Genomic DNA, 20027 nt, shown 5'->3' on the forward strand with positions numbered 1-20027 from the left:
CCCAGCCCGCCGCTGCTAGGCAACCTGCAGGCCCCGCCCCCGCGCCGCCCTTCCCATTGGCAGGTTCTGGAGATGGAGAACGGGGCGGGGGCATGGGGTGGGATTTGCGGACCGCTGCCAGGCAGCGATTGGCCAGCAGCACTGCCGATCGCGGGGGAGGAGGCGGAGGCGCGGCGCGGGCTGGGGCCCTGGGAACAGCCTGGGGGGCTCCGGCGACAGCCGGGCTGGGGGCGGGGAGGCGGGGGCGGGTGGCTCGGGAAGGTGGGAGCAGAAGCTGGGGGGCGGGGGGCGCGGCCGAGGTGCGTGCGGGCGGTGCTCCGCAAAGTGGAGACTCTGGGCGGTCGGGCCCTGGGCGCTGCTCCCCCGAAGGGGCCAGGGTCGCGGGCTCAAGCGGGACAGGGGCCTCCCTGGGCGCAGGCCGTGCGGGCATGGTGAAGGATGGGAGAGGCTGGCGCGCTGCCCGGGGTCTGCCCCGACCCGGCACCTTCGGAGGTAAGTCCGCGGGGCAGGCGGCGACCCCCGGGCCGGCCCTTCTGGGGAGGGAGGAGGGTGGACCGGGGAACCGGAGAGGGAGGGCCCCGGGCGAGTGGGGATCCCAGAGACAGATGAAGGCGGAGGGCAAGGGGGGGAGGGTCCTGGGGGGAAGACTTGGAAGAGGACACTGGAGAGGGTTGGATCCTGGAGAGGGGAGGACTCTGGGAGGAGGAGGATGCGGAAGAAGACTCTGGCGGGCGGCCGGGGTGGGGGGGGGGGGGGCGGGCGAACTTGACAGGAAGATTCTGGAGAAGGGCGGAGAGAGGATCCTGTGAGGAGGATTGAGGGGAGACCCTCTAGGAAGGAGAGGACCCTCGTGCTGCTGGAAGATCCTCGTGGGAGTGTGAAGTTTCCTTGGGGAGGAGAGGACCCTGTGGAGTGGAAAAAGCTAGGGAGGGAACCTTGTAGATGGGATCAAGAGGTGCTTCCTGGAAGGTTCTGCTGAGGAAGCTGAGCAAGCCGGCACACAGGGTTCCCAGCACAATTCCCTTGGAGAAATATTTGCATAAATTAGACTAACATAGAGGAATTATTTGCTTTACATTGTGAAACACCAGATCTGAGTGTTTCTCTTTGATTAAACCCAACATTCTGTGTTAGCATCCCATTCCTGGACAGTCATTCATTGATCTCTTTAAGCGCAGGTGCCCAGGGAGACATAGACCCACAGACACTGGCAGGTCCCCCAACGGACAGCAGGGGACTAAGACAGGTCCCGAGCTTGCAGACGCTGTGACTGGAGTGGGCCTCACTGCCCATCATGTGGATGCGAAGGGAAGGAAAGCGATATTCAGGAAGGCTTTGCCTTCCTCCCTAACCTTGAGCCTTCCTCCACAGACAGATCTTCTTTGGTTTAATTTCCTTCTGGCTACCGTGCCTGGTTTCTTCCTTTTTCTTTGTTGCTTGCAGTGTTTTAAGGTAGATCCCTGTGTATGTAGTCTCTAGGATTCTTTTGGTTGTGACAGACGACCAGCTCAAACTGGCTCTAACAATGAGGGCATTTATTGGCTGGCATGACTGAAGTCAGGACGGACTTCCTCCCCATCTTTCCCTTTCCTCCAACTGGTGACATCTATTGACCGAGCCAGGTCACAGGCCAACTTGGAGCTGGTTGGTGAAGGGAAAGAGCCACGGCTCATCCAAAGGGATTTGGAGTGGCTGGGATCAGAAGAAGGACAGGTGGAGACCGGCAGGCACAACCCGGTCTCACGGCTCAGGAAGGGCCAGCAGCCTGGGGAGAGTTCTTCTGGGCCATCTGCTCCCATCAGCCATGAAACAGGAGAGAGAGGAGAGGTACCTCTCCAGAGAAGCATCCATGATCCCGAGCCCTACTCCACCTTCTAGAAAGTCCTGCTCGTTGACCGCTTTCCTGTTGCCCAACGAACATGCACATTTGGTAGCGGCCGAGGTGGGGGACCCACTCAAGCTAGTCTCCCTTCCAGGTGGGCTAATGGCTCAGCAGCCTCGTCCTAGGTCCGCTCCTTCCACCTGGCAGCTGGGCAGGAGGTGAACAGCTGGGAGGGAAGCCATCAGTCAGAAAAACATGCACAGAGCATCTGCCGCAAATGAAATGAATGAGCATTGTGCCCTGAAGGACCAAGAAAACGCACCGGGGCTGATGGCAGGCGCAGAGTGGGACGTGGGTGAGGTAGTCGTACTGAGGCATGGAGAACTGAGACGAGAAAGTCAGCACCCTGCTGGCGCTTCCCTGAGCCGCCAGCCTTGTGAGAGGTCTCCAGCCCGGGCATGCAGACCCCTTCAGCCATGAGGAGGAGGTCTGAGCCCCAGGCCAGGAGACCACCTGTGTCCTCTGAGGCCTTTCTTACTGACATGGAAGGCTCTTCAAATGGCATCATCTGGGGTGGCTGTGGGTACCAAGGGTAAGAACCTAGGGCCCAAGCAGTGGACAGGGCTGGCAGTGGGCTGGGTGAGGAGAGGTCAGTGCCAGCTCCCCAGGGCCAGAGGGCACGTGTGTCCTGCCCCCTCGTTATTTCAGAGGTGTGCAGTGCCCTTCATGAACCCCACCTTGTTCCTTCTGCTCTCGACTCTGAGAGTGAGTCGGGAGGCCGTGGGATCCAGCGACTCGCCTGGAGGTTGGCAGTCAGTGCAGCTGGGAAGTCATTGCCCACACTTGAGGTCTGGCCCACCCCTCTCCAAGACCAGCAAGAGGAAGCCATTGTCACAGTGGAGAAGCTTTGCTCTTCCCGCCTTCTCTGCAAAGGACTAGCAGGAGGGCCAGCACTGGCCAAGATGGTTAGCCACCAGCACCCCCAGGCCCAGTGTCCATGCCCCAGGCCCAGGTGTTCTTCTTCCTGCGCTTGGGGCGGGTGGGGAGCAGGTTTCTATAGCCGGGCAGCTCCTCAGGGCTTACTGAGGAAGCGACTCTCCCTGTCACTTCTTTCTTTTTTTTTTTTTTTAAGAATTTTCCTTTTCCTTTTTCTCCCCAAAGCCCCCCAGTACATAGTTGTACATTTTTAGTTGTGGGTCCTTCTCGTTGTGGCATGTGGGATGCCGCCTCAGCATGGCCTGATGAGCGGTGCCATGTCCACGCCCAGGATTCGAACCGGCGAAACCCTGGGACACCAAAGCAGAGCGCGCGAACTTAACTACAGGGCCGGCCCCCTCCCTGTCACTTCTGATTGCCCCTCCCATCAAGGTCCCTGCGACCAGGAAGGCGTGTAGCCATGGCGATCTTCAGCACCCTTGCTGGGAACCAGCGGGTCCCCCGCGACTGGCCCTTGAGCATGCAGGGTTCTAAGCCGGGGTTGGAAGTAAGACTGACCACACTGAGCTGTGACAGTGACCCTGGGCCAGCTGGCCCCGGCTTGGGGCAGCCCGGGAGAAAAGGAGTGGAAGCAGTGAGAATGAAAGAACATCTCTTCATCAGCTTATTTTTAGTCACGTTATGTAAGTGGCTTCATCTTAACGTCACGTAGGGAGGGGGGGGTCTCAGATTTAATTACAGGATGACAGCCTTTGCTTTTCAAGCAAGCTGTTCTCCTGGCAAGGCAGGCACAAGGATTTGTGAATTTTTGCTAAACAGAAGGAGCCCTTTCTGAGGTGACCGCCCAGCAAAACTTTGAAGGGTTTTCACTTCCATCTCTCTTTCTGACCAGCCTAACCCCGTTTCGGGGGAGCTTGGCCTAAGGGGTAGTGATTTGTCTCAGATCACAGGGAAATTTCGAGCCTGTCGAGGGAGCTGTCTCCCTCCCCTCCCCTCCCCTCTCCTCCTGGCAGCCTCCCTGTCTCTCCAAGAGGAGGACCCACCCAATCAGAACTCCTCTTCCCTTTCTCCTTCCTGGATTAAAGCACTTGTAAATCTGTAACCAGAAAGTTCCAGAGCAGGAGAGACGGGAGGCGCATCCGGAGTGAGCGGGCCTCCTCCTCCCCACCCTCCCGGCCTTTGCTGCTTCCTCCCTCCACGCCGGGTGCTCTGGGCAACTGGCCTGGGCTGGGGTCACGGGGCAGAACTGTCCACATTGTGTCCAGAGTGCTGTTTCCTGGTTCCTGGCCAGGCCCACATTCTTCATGATCGTCAGCATTATCGGCACGAAGGCGAGGAGGCTCGCGGGCTCAGGGAGTCCTGCCTCCTGCCAGCAGGAAGGCCACCTCTGCGGCCTCAGCACTGCGGCCTGTCCAGTGTCGAGGGCAGAGCCCCAGTTCCTGCCTTGGGTGAGGGCTGGGTGTGCTGTGGAGGGAGTAGCACCATGTGAAGGAGGAGCCAGGCACTGGGACCGCGGCCACCAAAGGCCTGGGGCAGGTTTCACCTCCGAGCCCCCGGTGAGTGGAGGGGGCATGGTACCTGCTGCGGCACGTCGGAGGAGGGGTCAGGCGTAAACAGGGCAGGAAAAGCTCCAAGAACCGCACCTGGCATGTGGCAAGCCCTCAGTATGTTTAAGAGATCATTGTCATTAGCGACCAGATGGGACATTTCTAGGACACACTCAGATGCTACGTAGAAAGGCACGTGAGACGCTGCCCTTTACAAAGTGGGGCCCTTCAGTGCGGCTTCCTTCCGGAGAGCACAGGATGGAAGGGGAGAAAGAGTGGCTTTACGTGGGACACTGACAAGCACACCTCAGCCAGGTGAGCCAGGTCACATCAACAGTGTGAGTCACGGTGACCATATGTAGCCCTGACGTGATGAGAAGGACATTCACCGCTGCGCTCTTCCTCCTCCAAACCCACAAGCCCGCGCCCATCGTGAGAAAGCATCAGACAGATCCCAGCAGAGGGACAGTCTGCAAAGTCCCTGAGCAGCGCCCCTCAAAGCTGTCGCGGTCATTGGGACCAGGAAAGTGTGAGACCATCCCAGTCAAGAGGAGCCTGAGGAGAGGGGACGACTAGATGTGAGGTGGGCTCCTGGATGGGGTCCTGGAGGAGTAAAGAGACACTAGGTAAAAACTAAGGAAACGGAACAAAGTGTGGACTTTCTTTAATAATGATGTATCAGCGTTGGTTCGTCACTTGTAACAAACGCACCACACTAACGTAAGACGTTAACAGCAGAGGAAACCGGGTGTGGGGTATCTTTGCCATAATTATATAAATCTGAAACTGTCCTAAAGGTAGAAGTTTCTTAAAAGCGGGGCACTAGCAACCTTGGCACAAGCCTCTTTTCGCCCTGCAGGTCTGAGGCGAGTGCCTGCTCCTCAGAACCTGGTCCCTGTGGGGTCAGCGGTGGAACAATGGCCCCGTTCCCATGAAGAGCACCCTGGGCTGCCGCGTGGCTTCCATGCAGGAGGCTGGCGCGTGGGGCCCCAGCCTGCAGCCGTGGCCCGCTGCCCGTGACGGAGCCTAGAGCCGAAGGAGCAAAGGGGGTGAGGGGTGTGGGCCGGCAGATGCCCCGCTTGCCTGCCACCCCAGATGTGGCTTCTCACCCTCCTTCCCCCCCAGACTTTTACTTAGATTTGCCATTTCCCCCAACCCCTGCTCCCCCTTGATCTGAGCACTGTTCAGAGGCTGTCTTCTCTATAACCAAAGGTTCAGCCACGGTCAGGACAGATTCCAGCCCGTGCTTGCAGGGATCTGTGTTGTTACCTTCACTGCTGGCCTGAGGGAGTGATGGAGCCTGCCTGCAAAAAGGGCTGAGCGGAGCCAGGCTACCCACCGCCGGGGAAGCAGGGCTCCGATCTGGAAGGCCATGGGAGCTCTCTGAGGCTGTCCCCCACAGAGGCACGTAGGGGAGCACGGGCGCAGGCATGGCACGGGCATGGCCTCCCCCAGCCCTTCCTGGCTATTTGTTGCTGTGGTCTAGCTTCAATCCTCTCAGCAAGGCAGCCTAGAAAGTTCCCTGCTTGCTCGTGGTCAGGCTGGGAGGGGACTGAGGGGGCTTCCCCGGAGGGTGGAGGGCACGAGAGGTCAGGGCCCAGGCTGGGCGCTGGGCGGGGAGAGGTTCCGCAGCAACCGGCCCCCTTACATAATCTGGGCCCCGGCTTCGGCGTGACTCCAGGTGCCCGTGGGAGGCAGCGTGGGGGTGAGCGCAGGGGCGCGAGCGTCTCAGAGTTTCGCTCGGGCGTTCCTCCCCCTCTCATTACATTTCAGCGTCACCCTGCGTCTGCCAGCTCCGTCACCCACTTGCTTATTAGAATACACTAACTGACAATGCAGATTTAAATAACTCGGGCAGGTGACGAGGCCTCCGGCCGAGCCCCCTCTACCTGGGCCTCCTGCATGGGCCGGGGTGAGGCCGTGAGGGCCAGGTCGGAGGGAGAATGCCAGCGCCGCCTCACGCACAGAGCTGGGCAGGGCGGGTCTGCGGCCCAAGTTGAGGGGCCAAGGCCAAGTTTGGGATGGGGTGGGGAGGGGGCCTCTGAAGGCAGGCGAAGAACCCAGGCAGCAGCGGAAATCAACCCAGTCACCCACTGCACCTCGGGCACCCTCGCCATCTTACACACAAACCCAGCCCGTGACAGGATTCTTCAGTGAGCCGGTGAGCATGAAGTCTGGAAGTGAAGGAAGCCAAGAGCCGGCAGTCGTGCAAGCTGCCTCTGTCCTGACAAGACCGTCTTTTAGGTGACGAGACCGAGGCTGAGAGATCAGCACTGGCCCCGAGGGCGGAGGCGAACGGCCAGTGCTGTGTGCCGGCGGGCCCGCCCCCAAGACTCAGTGGTCACTCAGCTTCCCAGGAAAGATGAGGAAAGAGAACTGGCTTCACACTCAACACCGTCACTCTTCCTCGTTTACCCCTGAAATGCCGTCTTTGTCTTCTTATCACCCTGCCTCTTAAGTGACTTAAGCTGCCTTGAAAATGATCTGAAAGGTATTTTTGGAGTGGAGAGCAGAAAATCTGTTCTTTGGAACCCGAGCTCAGAGGACAGGGCGGAGAACAAGCCCTGGCTGTGTTCTCGCGGGTCCCTCCCACCGGGAGATGGCCGGGCCTACCTGCCCTCGCCAGCTTCTTAGTGCTGCGAGTGAGGCTGCAGACGCTCCCGCTGCTGCGAACGCAGATGGCTTCCCTGCCCAGGGTGGCTGCTTCTAATTTCAGCTGCTGGAGGCTCCGCGCGCTCTCTTTTTTTTTTTTATTCCACGTTTATTTAAAGCCAGATTTGAAAATGCTGTCTTCAGCTGTGAAATCTGACTTTTCCTTCTTGCTGCAGATCCTGAAACCCGACTTAGGACCCTGTAGTTCCCAAAGGAGGAACTCAAGCCAACTGGGGCTGGGTCTGGGGGTCGGCTTGCCAGTGGGACAAAGAGCCCCCCGCTGTCCCATGTTACGCAAATGAACATTGAGATGATCGGCTGATGTTTCCCATTGGAGCAGTCCAGTGTCCTCTCAACACAGCCAGAGCAGAGAGCCCCTCTGGACAGCCTCGGTTCCCAAGTGCAGGAGAAGTGGCGTGCAGGTCTCAGGTGAGGGGTGCGTGTCCCCTACAGTGCCAGTTGGTGCACGTGAGAGGGGGTGTCTGGGGCCGACTTCCCAGTTGTCCCCTGTCTAGGGTGGGTCCTAACGCAGCAGGGCGTCTCCCGGACCAGGTATGTCCCCCAGAGGTAGAACAGGGACAGTATCGGCAGTTCCTACCTGGGGAGGCAGCTGCGGCGAGCCTGCGGTGGGCTGGCTCCTCTCCCATCTCTGCTCTTCCTGGCACGCCGGTCTCACACGTCTTCTCGCGTATTTGTGAATCAAGGACATCCAGAGGGGCTCTGCGTGCTCTGGCTATGTTGACAGGACACTGGACTGCTCCAACAGGAAAGCGCGAGCCAGTCATCCAAGTGTTCATTTGCACAACGTCGGTCAGCGGGGGACCCACAGACGCAGCCCAAGTGGGCGGCGGGCACTCGAGAAACGTGAAGTCCTGTTCTCTTTGAGTGGCACATAACTACCCTCATCGCCCTTCTGTGGCTTATACTAGAATGTGCGAGAAAGACTGTGATGAAACTGAGTAGGGAGAAGGGAAAATCAGCTGAGGGGCCAAGCTGGGCTCCAGAGGCCCCCAGAGGGTGCTAGTTGGGCACCTGTGGGGGATGGAGTGTGTTTGTCTCACTACAAGCTCCTGGAGAAAATGGTGAGGAAGCCTGAGAAGCACAGGAGCCGGGAGTCTTGTGAAGATCTGTGATGCCCAAAGTCCAGTCTGCAGCGGAGCCAGACAAGAAGCCGCAGAGTCGCCCTCTGGCAGGGGCTGGGCTGGGGAGCCGGCTGGAGACAGCTGGGCACGTCTCAGCAGGAGGCCCACGGTGGTCCGGCCGAGAGACTGGCTGGAATTGATGCCGGAGCTGCAGGGACCCGGAGTGGGGGTTCCGTTTCTGGGGAAAGCCAGGCAGTTGTCTGAATAGAATTGAAAACTACGGCCAGGACTTCCGTTTTCTAAAGACATGTGGAGTGTTTCTGAATTGCCTTACTGGCAGCTCTGGTCAGAAGGTAATATGATTTCGAGAAAAATTACTTTAGCATCAAGCTCGAGAATATCATTTGCCCCATCAGGCTCTTTTTTTTTCCTCAAAAGTTGGAAGAAACAGACATCTTTGTAGAGGCCCATGGAAAACTTTAGCTGTTCCCTAGCTGTCCAAATGAAAAGAATATTCCATCCACGGGGGCAAACAGTTTAAACAGAGCTGGGCAGCATTTAACCCCTAGGCCAACCAGACACGGGCTCCACTCAAACTTTGCAGAGTGTCGCTCTGCTGCCAGCAGAAACGAGGCCCCTGTGGAGTTCTGGCAGCCTGGCCCCTGGAATCTGCTGTTAATTCTCGCCCAGATTCTGAGATTTTCTCTGCAGCCGCAGGAGCTGACAGAATCTTTTGTGCAGCCACAGGCCTCGTTTTTCAGAGCCCCTAAGGCCGGCAGTGTTGGATTCAGTTGTGATTTCCCCTCATTCTTTGGTGCGTAGTATTCCCACTGGGACAACCCCAGTGACCTTGATTCTGCATCAGGAAAGTAAAAGCCCAGACTCTTCGCAGCCGGGGCACAGGCTCCTGCTGGAAAGCCACAGTGGGCCTTCAGTGCAGCTTCCCAGGGAAACTGAGTTGGTGACGTGCAAGCAGCTTCGGCCAGGTCAGGTCTGATCTGGAGTGTCAAGGGGAGGAGGATAGCCCTGCTATCGGGTTTTTTAAATTTTATTTTTTTGAGGAAGATCAGCCCTCAGCTAACATCTGCTGCCAATCCTCCTGTTTTTGCTGAGGAAGACTGGCCCTGAGCTAACATCTGTGCCCATCTTCCTCTACTATATATGTGGGACACCTACCACAGCACGGCTTGCCAAGCGGTGCCATGACTGCACCCTGGATCGGAACCGGCAAACCCTGGGCCACTGAAGTGGAATGTACACACTTAACCACCGTGCCACCTGGCTGGCCCCTCTGCTATCCATTTTGCTGGACAGGCACCTGCCCTCATGCTCCTTGGTATTGGGAGCTCAGCCTCATGAGGTCACAGAGGCATTTGGGTTTATAATAAGCTTTGCCCTTGGGGAGAAGTGACCCTGGCACCTCTGCCCCGTGGTCTGCAGAGAGGGCATGGAGTGCCGGCCTGGACGGGTGGGCAGGGACTCCACATTGGGGAGCCTTCGCTGCCACCTGGTGGACAGCCCAGAGATGTAACGTGGACACGTGGCAGCCACAGAGAGTGGTGGCCTGGGCGCGGAGAGGCCTTGTAGGGACCATGCAGAGAACAGCTGGGGCGGAGTGGAGGGGGTGGTGACAGGCAGAGGGGCAGCCCCTGAACCTGGGCAGTGGGCAGGTGCCTGCAAGGGCACCGGGTCTGTGGGACTAAAACTCTCCTATGACGTGTGAGACCTGGGCAAAGCCACAGACCTCCTCTGAGCCTGTCCCCTCGTCTTCAGAAGGGGAAGAATGACACCCTCCTCCCAGGGCCCAGCGAGGAAGAAAAGCCACTTGGTGTGAGAGGGCTGCCTCTCCGCGCGGTGCAGACGGCGCCCGGAGCCTGCAGAGGGAGCGTGTGCAGGAATGTGCGATCTCCCCTGGCAACTTCAGCTCTACCAGGAAAACTGCTCGCCGTGATATGTATGCATTTCCAAAGAGCCCTATGATATCTTTTTTAGAAATGGAGATAAAATTCACGTAACATAAAATTAACCATTTTAAAGCATACAATTCAGTCCCCTTTAGTGACATTTAGTGCATTCACAATGTAGCGCAACCACCCCCTCTGTCTGGTTCTAACACATTTTCACCAACCCAAAAGGAAGCCCTGTACCCGCTAGCAGTCAGTCCCCACTCTCCCTCCCCCAGCCCCTGCCAAGCACCAGTTGCTCTCTGTCTCTGTGGATTTGCCTGTTCTGGACATTTCACGTAAGTGGAAGCAGGCATATGTGGCCTTGTATGTCTGGCTCCTTTCACTGAGCGTGATGTTTTCAGGGTTCATCCATGCCGTAGCGTGTCAGTGCTGCATTCCTTTTCGTGGCTGAGCAATCCCCCGTTGCACGGATGGACCGCCTTGTGTCTGTCCACCGTCAGTGATGCTGGGTGGTTCCCGCCTCTCGGTGATTGTGAATTGTGCTGCTGTGAACATTCGTGTACAAGTTTTTGTTTGAACACCTGTCTTCAGTTCCTTTGGGTGTGTATATCTCAAGGAGTGGAACTGCTGGGTCATATAGTAATTTTATGTGTAGCTTGTTGAGGAAGCACCAAGCTGTTTTTCCTAGCGAGTGCATTATTTTGCATTCCCCCCAACAACGCACAAGGGTTCCGATTTCTCCACAGCCTCAAAAACGCTTGTTCTGTTCTTTTCAATTCTAGCCATCCTAGTGGGTGTGAAGTCATTGTGTATGTCATTGTGGTTTTGACTTACAGTTCCCTAATGCCTAATGACATGGAGCATCGTTTCATGATTATGGCATCTTTTTTAAAGGAATGAGACCTCTAGAATTTCAGTACCTTCATTTCAGAACTCCATCAGGGAAGTGAGCCTGGGAGATGCCGTGGAGGCCAACCAGCCCGTGCTTGGCCTCCTCTCAGAGGCTTTTGACCAAAACTCAGCTCCTCTAGCTAAACAAGGGGCTCCCTGGACCCAGTTCAGCTGCGTCTTCCAGCCCAGGCAGGGTTCCAGAAGCAGCAAGGACCACCACAACTGTATCTCTGAGTTGCGTAATTCTTGGTCGTCCTTAAGATGAGGCCCTGTGGTCTAAGGGGGTGGTGTGTGTGAACTGAGGGTCCCTCAGCTGACCAGCCATCTAACTGTCAGTCAGGAGGCGCTCTGGCCAGTACTCTCGGTGAAGGAATAGGGCCTCAGACACATGGAGTGAATGGAAGGCCTGACCTGCTGCCTGCAGACGCTTTGGGTGGGAGCCCAGACCATCCATGGCCCTGGCAGGAGGACTGTGCTGCCAGGTGGTGGCCAGGAGCCAGGGAGCCGGGCTCAGCAACCTGCCTGAGGCATCTGACCACCAGCCCAAAGGACAGGTAGGGCAGGACCCGGAGCTGGGAGGGGCTTTCCCGAGGCCACGCGGCTTGGCAGGGCCTCACTCCCTCTCAAGGCCTCGCCCCTTCCCAGGGCACTGGGCAGCGGCCCCTGCTAGTCCTGGCTGTCGAGAGTCTCAGAGACTTCAGCAGAAGTGGGCTTTGTTGAAAGGAGATTGGGTAAATTATTGGGTTTCCAGGAAGCCTGGAGAGCCAACTGAGAATGCCAGCAGGGGCCACCTGGCTCAGCAAACAGTGACCCAGTGCTGGGATTGCGTCCCTGACCTGGAGTTCCTGCTGTCGCGGCCAGCTCTGCCCATTGCACCCCCTGTTCTCGCTGCCTCCCCGGCCCCTCCCATCCGAGGCCCAGCCCGCCCCGCCCACTCCTATGAGCTGTCTCACTAAAGCCCCTGTGCTGAGGAACCCCATGACTGTGAGGGTGGCTCTGATACCTGGACCCCCTCTCCCTCGTCCGCCTTCCGACCCTGCATGGCGCAGTCTCCAAGATCACACTTGGGAACGCACGTGTGCGCCTGTAGGAACGCACACATGGTATCTGGACAGATGTCTTTAAACTCTGGAAACCCCTAGAGGCCTTTTCTCCTCTCCATAAGCCCCCATCCTCCTAAGGCTGTTTATCAGAGGGAGCCTGTGCCTGAAGGTTTCTGACCTCCCACACCCAGGAAGGGGTGCCAATATCGAGTCAAATTCATTTCTCAAAACAAGACAAGAAACCTGTTTCCAGACGGAGGCACCTGAGAGCCCAGAGCAGCAGGAACTGATACTGTTTATCATCTCCTGGTGCTGTACTGGGCGCCTCTCCACAGCCTCCGAAGGTGACTCAGTTGTGACCTTCCTCTACAGGTGAAGAAACTGATGCCTCAGGAAGGAATCTACCCACGGGGGCAGGCGGGGCCGACGGAGATGCCAGGCCGTGATCCAGAGGCCTGCTCCATCAGGACCAGAGTGTGAGCCTGGGCGCTGGGCCTGTCCTGCAGGTCCGCGCCTCGCTCACCCCTGGCTTACAGTGCAGACCACTTCCCTCATTTAGACTCAGATGGCTCCCACATTTGTATCTCCTGCCCAGACCTGCTCCCTAAGCTCAGCTCCACCTGCCTACGTGGTCCTCCCCCAGCGAGGCCCCTTCTGGGACCGTCTCAGCCCAGCCCCGGGCAGTGGTCCCTCACTTGACCCCCCAGTACCCCCAGCCCGCCCAAACCAGTGCCCGCTGCAGCCCAGGGAGGCTCTCAAGTGCGGCTCTGACCCCACTGCCCCGTGCAGCGCTGCGCCGGCGTCCCACTGCTCCACGGATGGAGACTGGCTCCTTGCATGGTGGCCCCGTGACCCCTGCAGCGTCACTGTGCACGAACCCCTCGCTGAGCCCCAGCCGCTCTGGCCTTCAGCTGGGCAGAAGGGACTGTGTGGCACTGAGCTTCTGCCTTGCTGTGCCCTCCCCCAGGGGCAGAGGTCAGAAGCCCCTTCCTTAGGGCTGTGCAAGAGACTTTGGACACCCGTGTGGCCCCACGTCCTTGATCTCCACACACGGGGCTGCTCACAAACCACTGCCCCGCAGAAGGCACACAGGAGAGGGCGCAGGAAAGGGGCCTTGTGACCGTGTGAGACAGGCTCAGCTCCAGTGAGGCCTCCACTCCCGCCCATACAGGTCCCAGGGCCTCCGTCCCTCTTGGGTAGTAAATGTCCACTGGTCACTTATGGTCACAAGAGCAGCTTCCTTTAGCACGTGAAATACCCGGTTCTTGCCCGGGATGAAATGACGTGCTCAGACCTGTCTGGGCGGGGAAGCTTAGGGTATGCAGAGATCCTCAAATGTTTGTTTATACAGATTCCAATTCTCCTTGAAATTCTCCATCTGTTAATCTACTTTCTTCATTGTTTCCTCTATTAAAAAAAACGACGACATTCTGGTCACAGATCTTTCATATTCTTTTCTACTACCCCCAGTACCTGGAGTGCCTGTGGCTCGTTGCCCCGGATGGGTTTTTCCTCTTGGTTTTCAGTCGTCTGGTCCTCTGGTTGAATGCTGGTGTCACATGTTCAGGAAGGTGGAAGTGTCTGATCAAGGGTCAGCAAACTACAGCCCGAGGGCGAACTGCCCGTTTTTGTAGACAAAGTGTATTGTAACACAGCCGCACCCATTTGTTTACACAGCATCTCCATGGAGACGGCGCCCTACAACAGACCCCATCTCCTGAAACAGTTACTATCCGGCTCCTTAGGAAAGTTCGGCAACTCCTTCCCTAGAGGATGCGTTCCAGCAGGTAAGGTCCGACCTCTCCTCTGTAAGGAAGACCGTGTCCCAGCCAAGACTGAGCTGAGTGGAGGAGGGGTGTGGTTTTGGCAAGTCCATCTCTGGTCGGCTCTCTTTCCAGGGGCTGGTCCTCCAGGACATTAACCAGAGAGCCTAGTGTCATCACTGGAGCCTCCCCTGGTGGGTCTTTGTCTCAGCCCTGAAGATGGGCAGACAAGCCTGCTTTCCAGAGGTTTTCACGTTGGCTCCAACTAGCATCCTCACACATCTCCCAAACTTGTCAGCCTTGAAGGGGAGAGCAGCCCTCAACCTCCATCCTTGTCACGATTAGACGCCCCTTAAATCTCCAGTTTGGTCATTAAACCCAGCACGAACAAACACTTGGCAAGTGCTGCCTACAGATGGTCAGCTCATCTTTCTGTGGCTCCGCGTGCTATGGAATCTCACCCCCCTTCGTTTTCATTGCTTCTGCAGCTCTCCCATGCCTTTGAAGAGATGATGTTTGTATTTTGTGTAGCTTTTCTAGTTCTTAGTGGGAGCACTGATCTGCCACACGCTACTCCATCCCCGCTTGGGAGTGGATTCTGTTTCCCATGTTTAAAATTTTAACTTCAGTTGCCACTTGTTCGCTGTCAGTAAGCAGAACTGTGTGGAATTTTGTGTGTTGGCCTAGCAGTCTGTGACCCCCTAAACTTACTGATTAGTTCTAGTAGATTTTTGACAGATTCGTTTGGGATATGTACAGAGGCACACTGTCCACAAATAGAAACAGTTTTATTTCTTCATCCCATCATGCGTGCATTTTCTTTCTTTTGTTGCTTACTACACCGACAAGGCCCTCCTGTGAGGCTGACTGGAGGCGGTGAGCGGGCCCCTCCTACCTTGCTGCCGGCCTGGGCCAAGCTTTCCGTCTTGGCATCATCCAGTGTCCTGAGCTGTCGGGTTTCTGTAGATGCCTTTTATAAAGTTGAAGAAGTTCTCTTTTATTCCTGGTTTGCTGGGAGTTGTTTTAAATCATACATAGATGTTGAATTTTGTCAGATGCTTTTCCTGCATCACTGAGACATCTGTCATAAGGTTGTTCTTCTTTAGTCTGTTGATATGGTGAATTCTTTCGATTGCTCTCTGAAGGCTGAGCCAACCGTGCATTTCCAGGACAAACCCCATTTGACTTATCCCAGAATAAACAGGTTATTCCAGGCTAAAGACCCCTTTTTACATGTTGCTGGATTCCGTTTGCTAATACTTTGAGGATTTTGCGTCTATATTTATGAGGGATATTGGTCTTCAGGTTTCTTTTCTTGTGAGGACCTGTGGTTTTCGTATCATGGTAATGTTGGCCTCATAAAACAAGTGGAGAAGTAGTCCCTCCTTGTCTACTTTCTCTGAGTTTATGGAGAATTTGCATTGTCTTCCTTTAATGTTTGGTAGAACTTAATTTCTTTAATAGATGAGTGACTATTCAGTTTATCTATGTATTCCTTTTTTTTTTTTTTTTGAGGAAGATTAGCCCTGAGCTTACATCTGCTGCCAATCCTCCTCTTTTTGTTTGCTGAGGAAGACTGGCCCTGAGCTAACATCCATGCCCATCTTCCTCCACTTTATATGTGGCACGCCTGCCATGGCGTGGCTTGGCAAGCCGTGCCATGTCCACACCCAGGATCCAAACTGGCAAACCCTAGGCCGCCAAAGTGGAACTTAACTGCTGCACCACTGGGCCGGCCCTATCTATGTATTCTTTTTTTGTTGTTGTTAATAAAGATTTTATTTTTTTCCTTTTTCTCCCCAAAGCCCCCCGGTACATAGTTGTATATTCTTCGTTGTGGGTCCTTCTAGTTGTGGCATGTGGGACGCTGCCTCAGCGTGGTTTGATGAGCAGTGCCATGTCCACGCCCAGGATTCGAACCAACGAAACCCTGGGCTGCTGAAGCGGAGCGTGCGAACCCAACCACTTGGCCACCAGGCCGGCCCCTCTGTCTTCATTTTCATTCAATTCAAAATATTTTCTAATTTCCCTTTTGATTTCCCCTTTAACTCAGGAATTATTTAATACCTGTGGGTTTTCCAGATATCTCTTTGTTACTGATTTCTAAAGTAATTTCATTATGGTCAGAGAACATATTTTGTATGATTTCAATTCTTTTAAATTTGTTAAGGTCTATTTGATGGCATATCTTGGTAAACGTCCCCTGTGCCCTTGAATAGGATGTGTGCTCTGCTGTCGTTGAGTGGGATAGCCTATAAATGTGAGTTAGGTCAGGCTCATTGATAATGTTGTCTGGTCTTCTCTATCCTTAATGACTTTTGTCTGCCTGTCTGTCACTTACTGTCGGAGGAGCGTCTAATCTCTAAGAGACTATTTGTCCTTTAGTTCTGCCAGTTTTTGCTTCCTGTATGTTGAAGTTTTATTCTTAGGTGAATACACATTTAGGAGGTTAAGCTGTCTTTTATTTATGTAATGTCCCTCTTTATCCCTGATGATACTTTGTTTTGAAATATACATTGTCTGATATTAATATAGCCACTCCAGCTTTCTTTTGATTAATGTTCCCATAGTATATTTTCCCCGTCTTTTTACCTACCTCTGTCTTTATATTTAAAATGAGTTTCTCATAAACAGCCTATAGTGAGGTGTTTTTTTAAAATTCTAATTTGACAATCTCTGTCTTTACTTGGTATTTTTAGACCATTTCCATTTAATGTAACTATTAATATAGTTGAATTTAGGTCTACTGTTTTATTGCTTTCTGTTTTTCTCTCCTTTCTTTACCCTTTCCTGACTTCTTTTGGATTATTTGAAAATCTTTTTAGCATTCCACTTAATCTATTGGCTTTTCTGGTTGTATCTCTGTATTTTTTTAATGGCCACACTAGGGATTTTCAATACATACACCTAACCTTTCACACTTTGTTTAGAGGTAAGTTGTACCATTTCAATTAAAATGTAGAAGTCTTACACCCAGATGAGTTCCTCTGCCGCCCCCTTCATGTTAGAGTTGTCGTACATATACGTTTACATACCTTAAAAATCCCACCAGGTAATTTTATAATTTTTGTTTTCAACAGTCATGCATATTTTTAAAAACTTAAACGGAACAATTATCTTTTGTATTTACCGTTTCTGTTTTTTCCTTCATTCCTGAAGATACAGATTTCCATCTGATAAATTCCCCTCCAGCCTGCAAACTATCTTGTAGTATTTCTTTTAGAGCAGGTCTGCACAACGAATTCTCTTAGTTTCCCTTCATCTAAGAATGTCTTGAAATCTGGGTTGATAGTTCTTTTCTTCCCGTAATTTAAAGATACTGTTTCACTATCTTCTAGCCTCTGGTTTCTGATTAGAAATCTGTCGTCATTCAAACTGTTCTTCTCTGTATGTAATGTTTCATTGTTATCCAGCAGCTTTCAAGATCTTTTCTTCGCCTTTAATGTTTAGTAGTTTAATTGTGATGTGTCCAGGCACAGTTTTTAAAAAATTGATCCTGTTTGGGGATTGCTGAGCTTCTGGAATCTGTAAATTGATGTCTTTCACCAAATGTGAGACATTTTCAGCCATTATTTCTTCAGATGTTTTTTCATGCTTTTAACATTAGTGATTTCAATAACACGTTAGACCTTTTGATACTGTCCCACAGGTCCCTGAGGCTCGGGGTTTCCCCCCTAATCTTTTCTTTCTCTGTTCTCCAGATTGGATCATTTCTCTTATCTATCTTCAAGTGCACTGAGTCTTTCCTTGGTCATCTCCTTCCTGTTATTGGGCCTGTTTGGTATTTTTTAGATTTCCGGTATTGTATTTTTCAGTTCTAAAATTCCCATTTGTTCTTTTATATAGTTTTTACTCCTCAGCTGAGAAATTCTACTTTTCCATTTGTCTCAAGTGTGCTTAGCTTCACCTTCTGTGACATAGTTATAATAATTGCTTTAAAGTTTTTGTCTGATCATTTCAGCACTTGGATCATCTCAGAGTTGGCATCTGTTGTCTTCTCCTTGGAAAACGGTCATATTTTTACAACTCTTTGTATGTCAAGCGATTTTGGATTGTAAATTTGACATTTTGACTGTTACGTTGTGTAGACTCTGGGTCTGTTATAATCCTCTGGAGAATGTTATTTTTCTGTTTCAGCAGCCCATCAACCTGGTTAGTTCAGACCACAAGTTCTGCTTGCCTTCGGTGGCCAGTAGCTCTAGCCTAAGTTCAGTTTTCAAGGCCTCTTTGTGCTGCTTTGGGTCTGCCCTGTGTCTGTCTAACCCAGAGGTGGGCCCAGGACTTGTTCATACACAGAGTGCGGGGGCCCTTTCTCCAGCTGTCTCCTCTCTGGAATGTCCTGAACTTTCTGGACCTCGGTTCCTCTTCAGAGTTCCTCTGCCAGAGAGAGGTGCTGTCAGAGTTTTAGCTCTGTGTTGCTCTGCACCCCTGCAACTGAGGCCTGCCCAGGGCAAAGCCATGAGAGGAAAGAGAAAATAAAACCAGGAACTCCCTCCGCACATGGGTCCCGTCAGCCTTTGCCTCGCTCCACGGTCTGCTACTGTGTTCACTTTGCAGAGTCCTTAGGGAGCTTTTGTGTTCACTTGAGTTTTTAGTTGTAATGGTGACAGAGATGGGCTCAAGTGGGCTTATGCCACCATAACAGAGCTGGACCCTTCCGTATATTACTTTAAAACAAGAAAAATAACCTGGAGATGATGTAGTTTCTCCGAAACAATTAATTTGTAAACGTTCCTATTTTGCCTGAGGATTCATTGTTACTCCTCAGGGCAGGGAAGGTGACAGACAAACAGGATCAGCCACGCATCGCCTCGCTGGTGGACAGGCATGTGAGGTGTGCCCAGCGGTCAGACAGATGGTCCCGGGAGACTTCCTGTGGCAGAGCAGGGATTTCTGCTGGGACATCGCCGTTGAGATAGGCAAGTGACCACTTCCCCTTGCATAGACGGACGTGTTCTCATGGCTTCTTTAAATCCACAGCTAAACTTACGTAAATGCTACTGATGTGGAACTAATGTAGAGAAACTCGGATGGCTATATTTTTATATTATTTATGAAAAATGTTTCCTAAGAAATAAGTGGCGTAAGTAAGACCACAAGGGGGATACTACACTACTAAGACCATATTGCACTTAAGAACAAATTGTTTTTAAATACCTCAGGAGGACCAATATACAAAGGAAGATGTGGACCAACTCTCCGGCCGGCAGCCGGCAGCAGGGAATCACGGGTTCTGCATAAGGAAGGCTCCAGTTCGCCCGTTTAGCCAGTGGACACTTGAGAGATGTAGATCGTTTGTTCCTTTACCAGAGTTTTGGGGATACCTGTTGTATGAGCGAATCAGTCCTCTGGAAGCGGAGATACCACAGTAGGTAAGTCTGTCCTTCTCCACGGCACTTTCTGATCTGAAGCAGAATATTCTGAATCTAATTTAGGCCTTTGCTGTGAACTCAGGGACAGCACTGTAGGTATGAGCCGGTGAGAAGGCTGCTGCGTCCAGTCAGGAAGATGCTCTGTGCACGAAGCCTAAGGTTGCACGGCAGACTTAGCCGCTGCCTCCCACAGCTAACCTGCAGAGACTCTGCAGGCAGGCAAAGTCCGCAGATCTTTTTCAGATCGCTGCTGCAAACAAGGTTTTCTTTGAAGCCGTCTACTGAGCTTACCGGACTTTACATGTGCTTTGCTAACACATCGTCTGGTTGGCTCTGGCATGACTGTGGCCACCATTCTGCGTGGTGTTCTTTGAGTGTTCTGCTGTTTATTCACTCTGCTGCCTCTCCTCCCAGCTTCGGATCATTTAATGAGAGATCTAGCTCCCCTCTGACACTGAGCTGTTAGTCAGTTCTCTTTGGGAACAATTACTTGCCTGACAGCAAATCCACCTTCAATTGTGCCATCATGGAGCTCATGTTTCATGATCAAATCCACAAGGGTATCTGGCAGACTGACAAGTGCCGCTCTGAAGACACAGCAGGTCAGGCATGATCTGGTCTATCAAGACTGCCCCTGTCCTGCCCCAAAAGAAAAGGGAGGCAAGAAAGAAGAAAGGAAGGAAGGGACAATGGGAAAGGAAAAAGAAATGGGCTGAATTTTGCATAAAATGCTTTTTGTATGGACTTTGTTCTTCCTGTTGTTAATATTTTGGGGGTGGCAGTGGAATGGAAACATGTAAAGTGAAGATATCCACTTCTAGTCAATACTATACTGGAGATTCTAACTGGAGGGCAATTAGGCAAGAAAATGATATAAAAGGCATCCAGGTTGGACAGGAAGAAGTAAAACTATATTTGTACATGACATGAGTTTGCGTATAAAAAACCCTAAGGATTCCACTGAAAACCTACTAAAACTAATACACTAGTTAAGCAAGGTTGCAAGATATAC

The 20027-nt window shown here is 53.0% G+C and overlaps 2 long non-coding RNA genes across 2 annotated transcripts; both read left to right on the forward strand.

Annotated features, from left to right (window-relative positions):
* Positions 1 to 203: 203 nt before the first annotated feature.
* LOC103547318 (uncharacterized) lies at positions 204 to 19759 on the forward strand. Its single transcript, XR_011523253.1, has 5 exons — positions 204 to 492; positions 13558 to 13667; positions 18412 to 18562; positions 18806 to 19015; positions 19098 to 19759. It is a non-coding gene; the product is annotated as an uncharacterized lncRNA (long non-coding RNA).
* Positions 4491 to 4956, forward strand: LOC139073995 (uncharacterized). Its single transcript, XR_011523256.1, has 2 exons — positions 4491 to 4620; positions 4726 to 4956. It is a non-coding gene; the product is annotated as an uncharacterized lncRNA (long non-coding RNA).
* Positions 19760 to 20027: the final 268 nt, after the last annotated feature.

The sequence above is a fragment of the Equus przewalskii genome, chromosome 10, assembly GCF_037783145.1.
Source record: "Equus przewalskii isolate Varuska chromosome 10, EquPr2, whole genome shotgun sequence".
In the NCBI taxonomy this organism is placed as follows: domain Eukaryota; kingdom Metazoa; phylum Chordata; class Mammalia; order Perissodactyla; family Equidae; genus Equus; species Equus przewalskii.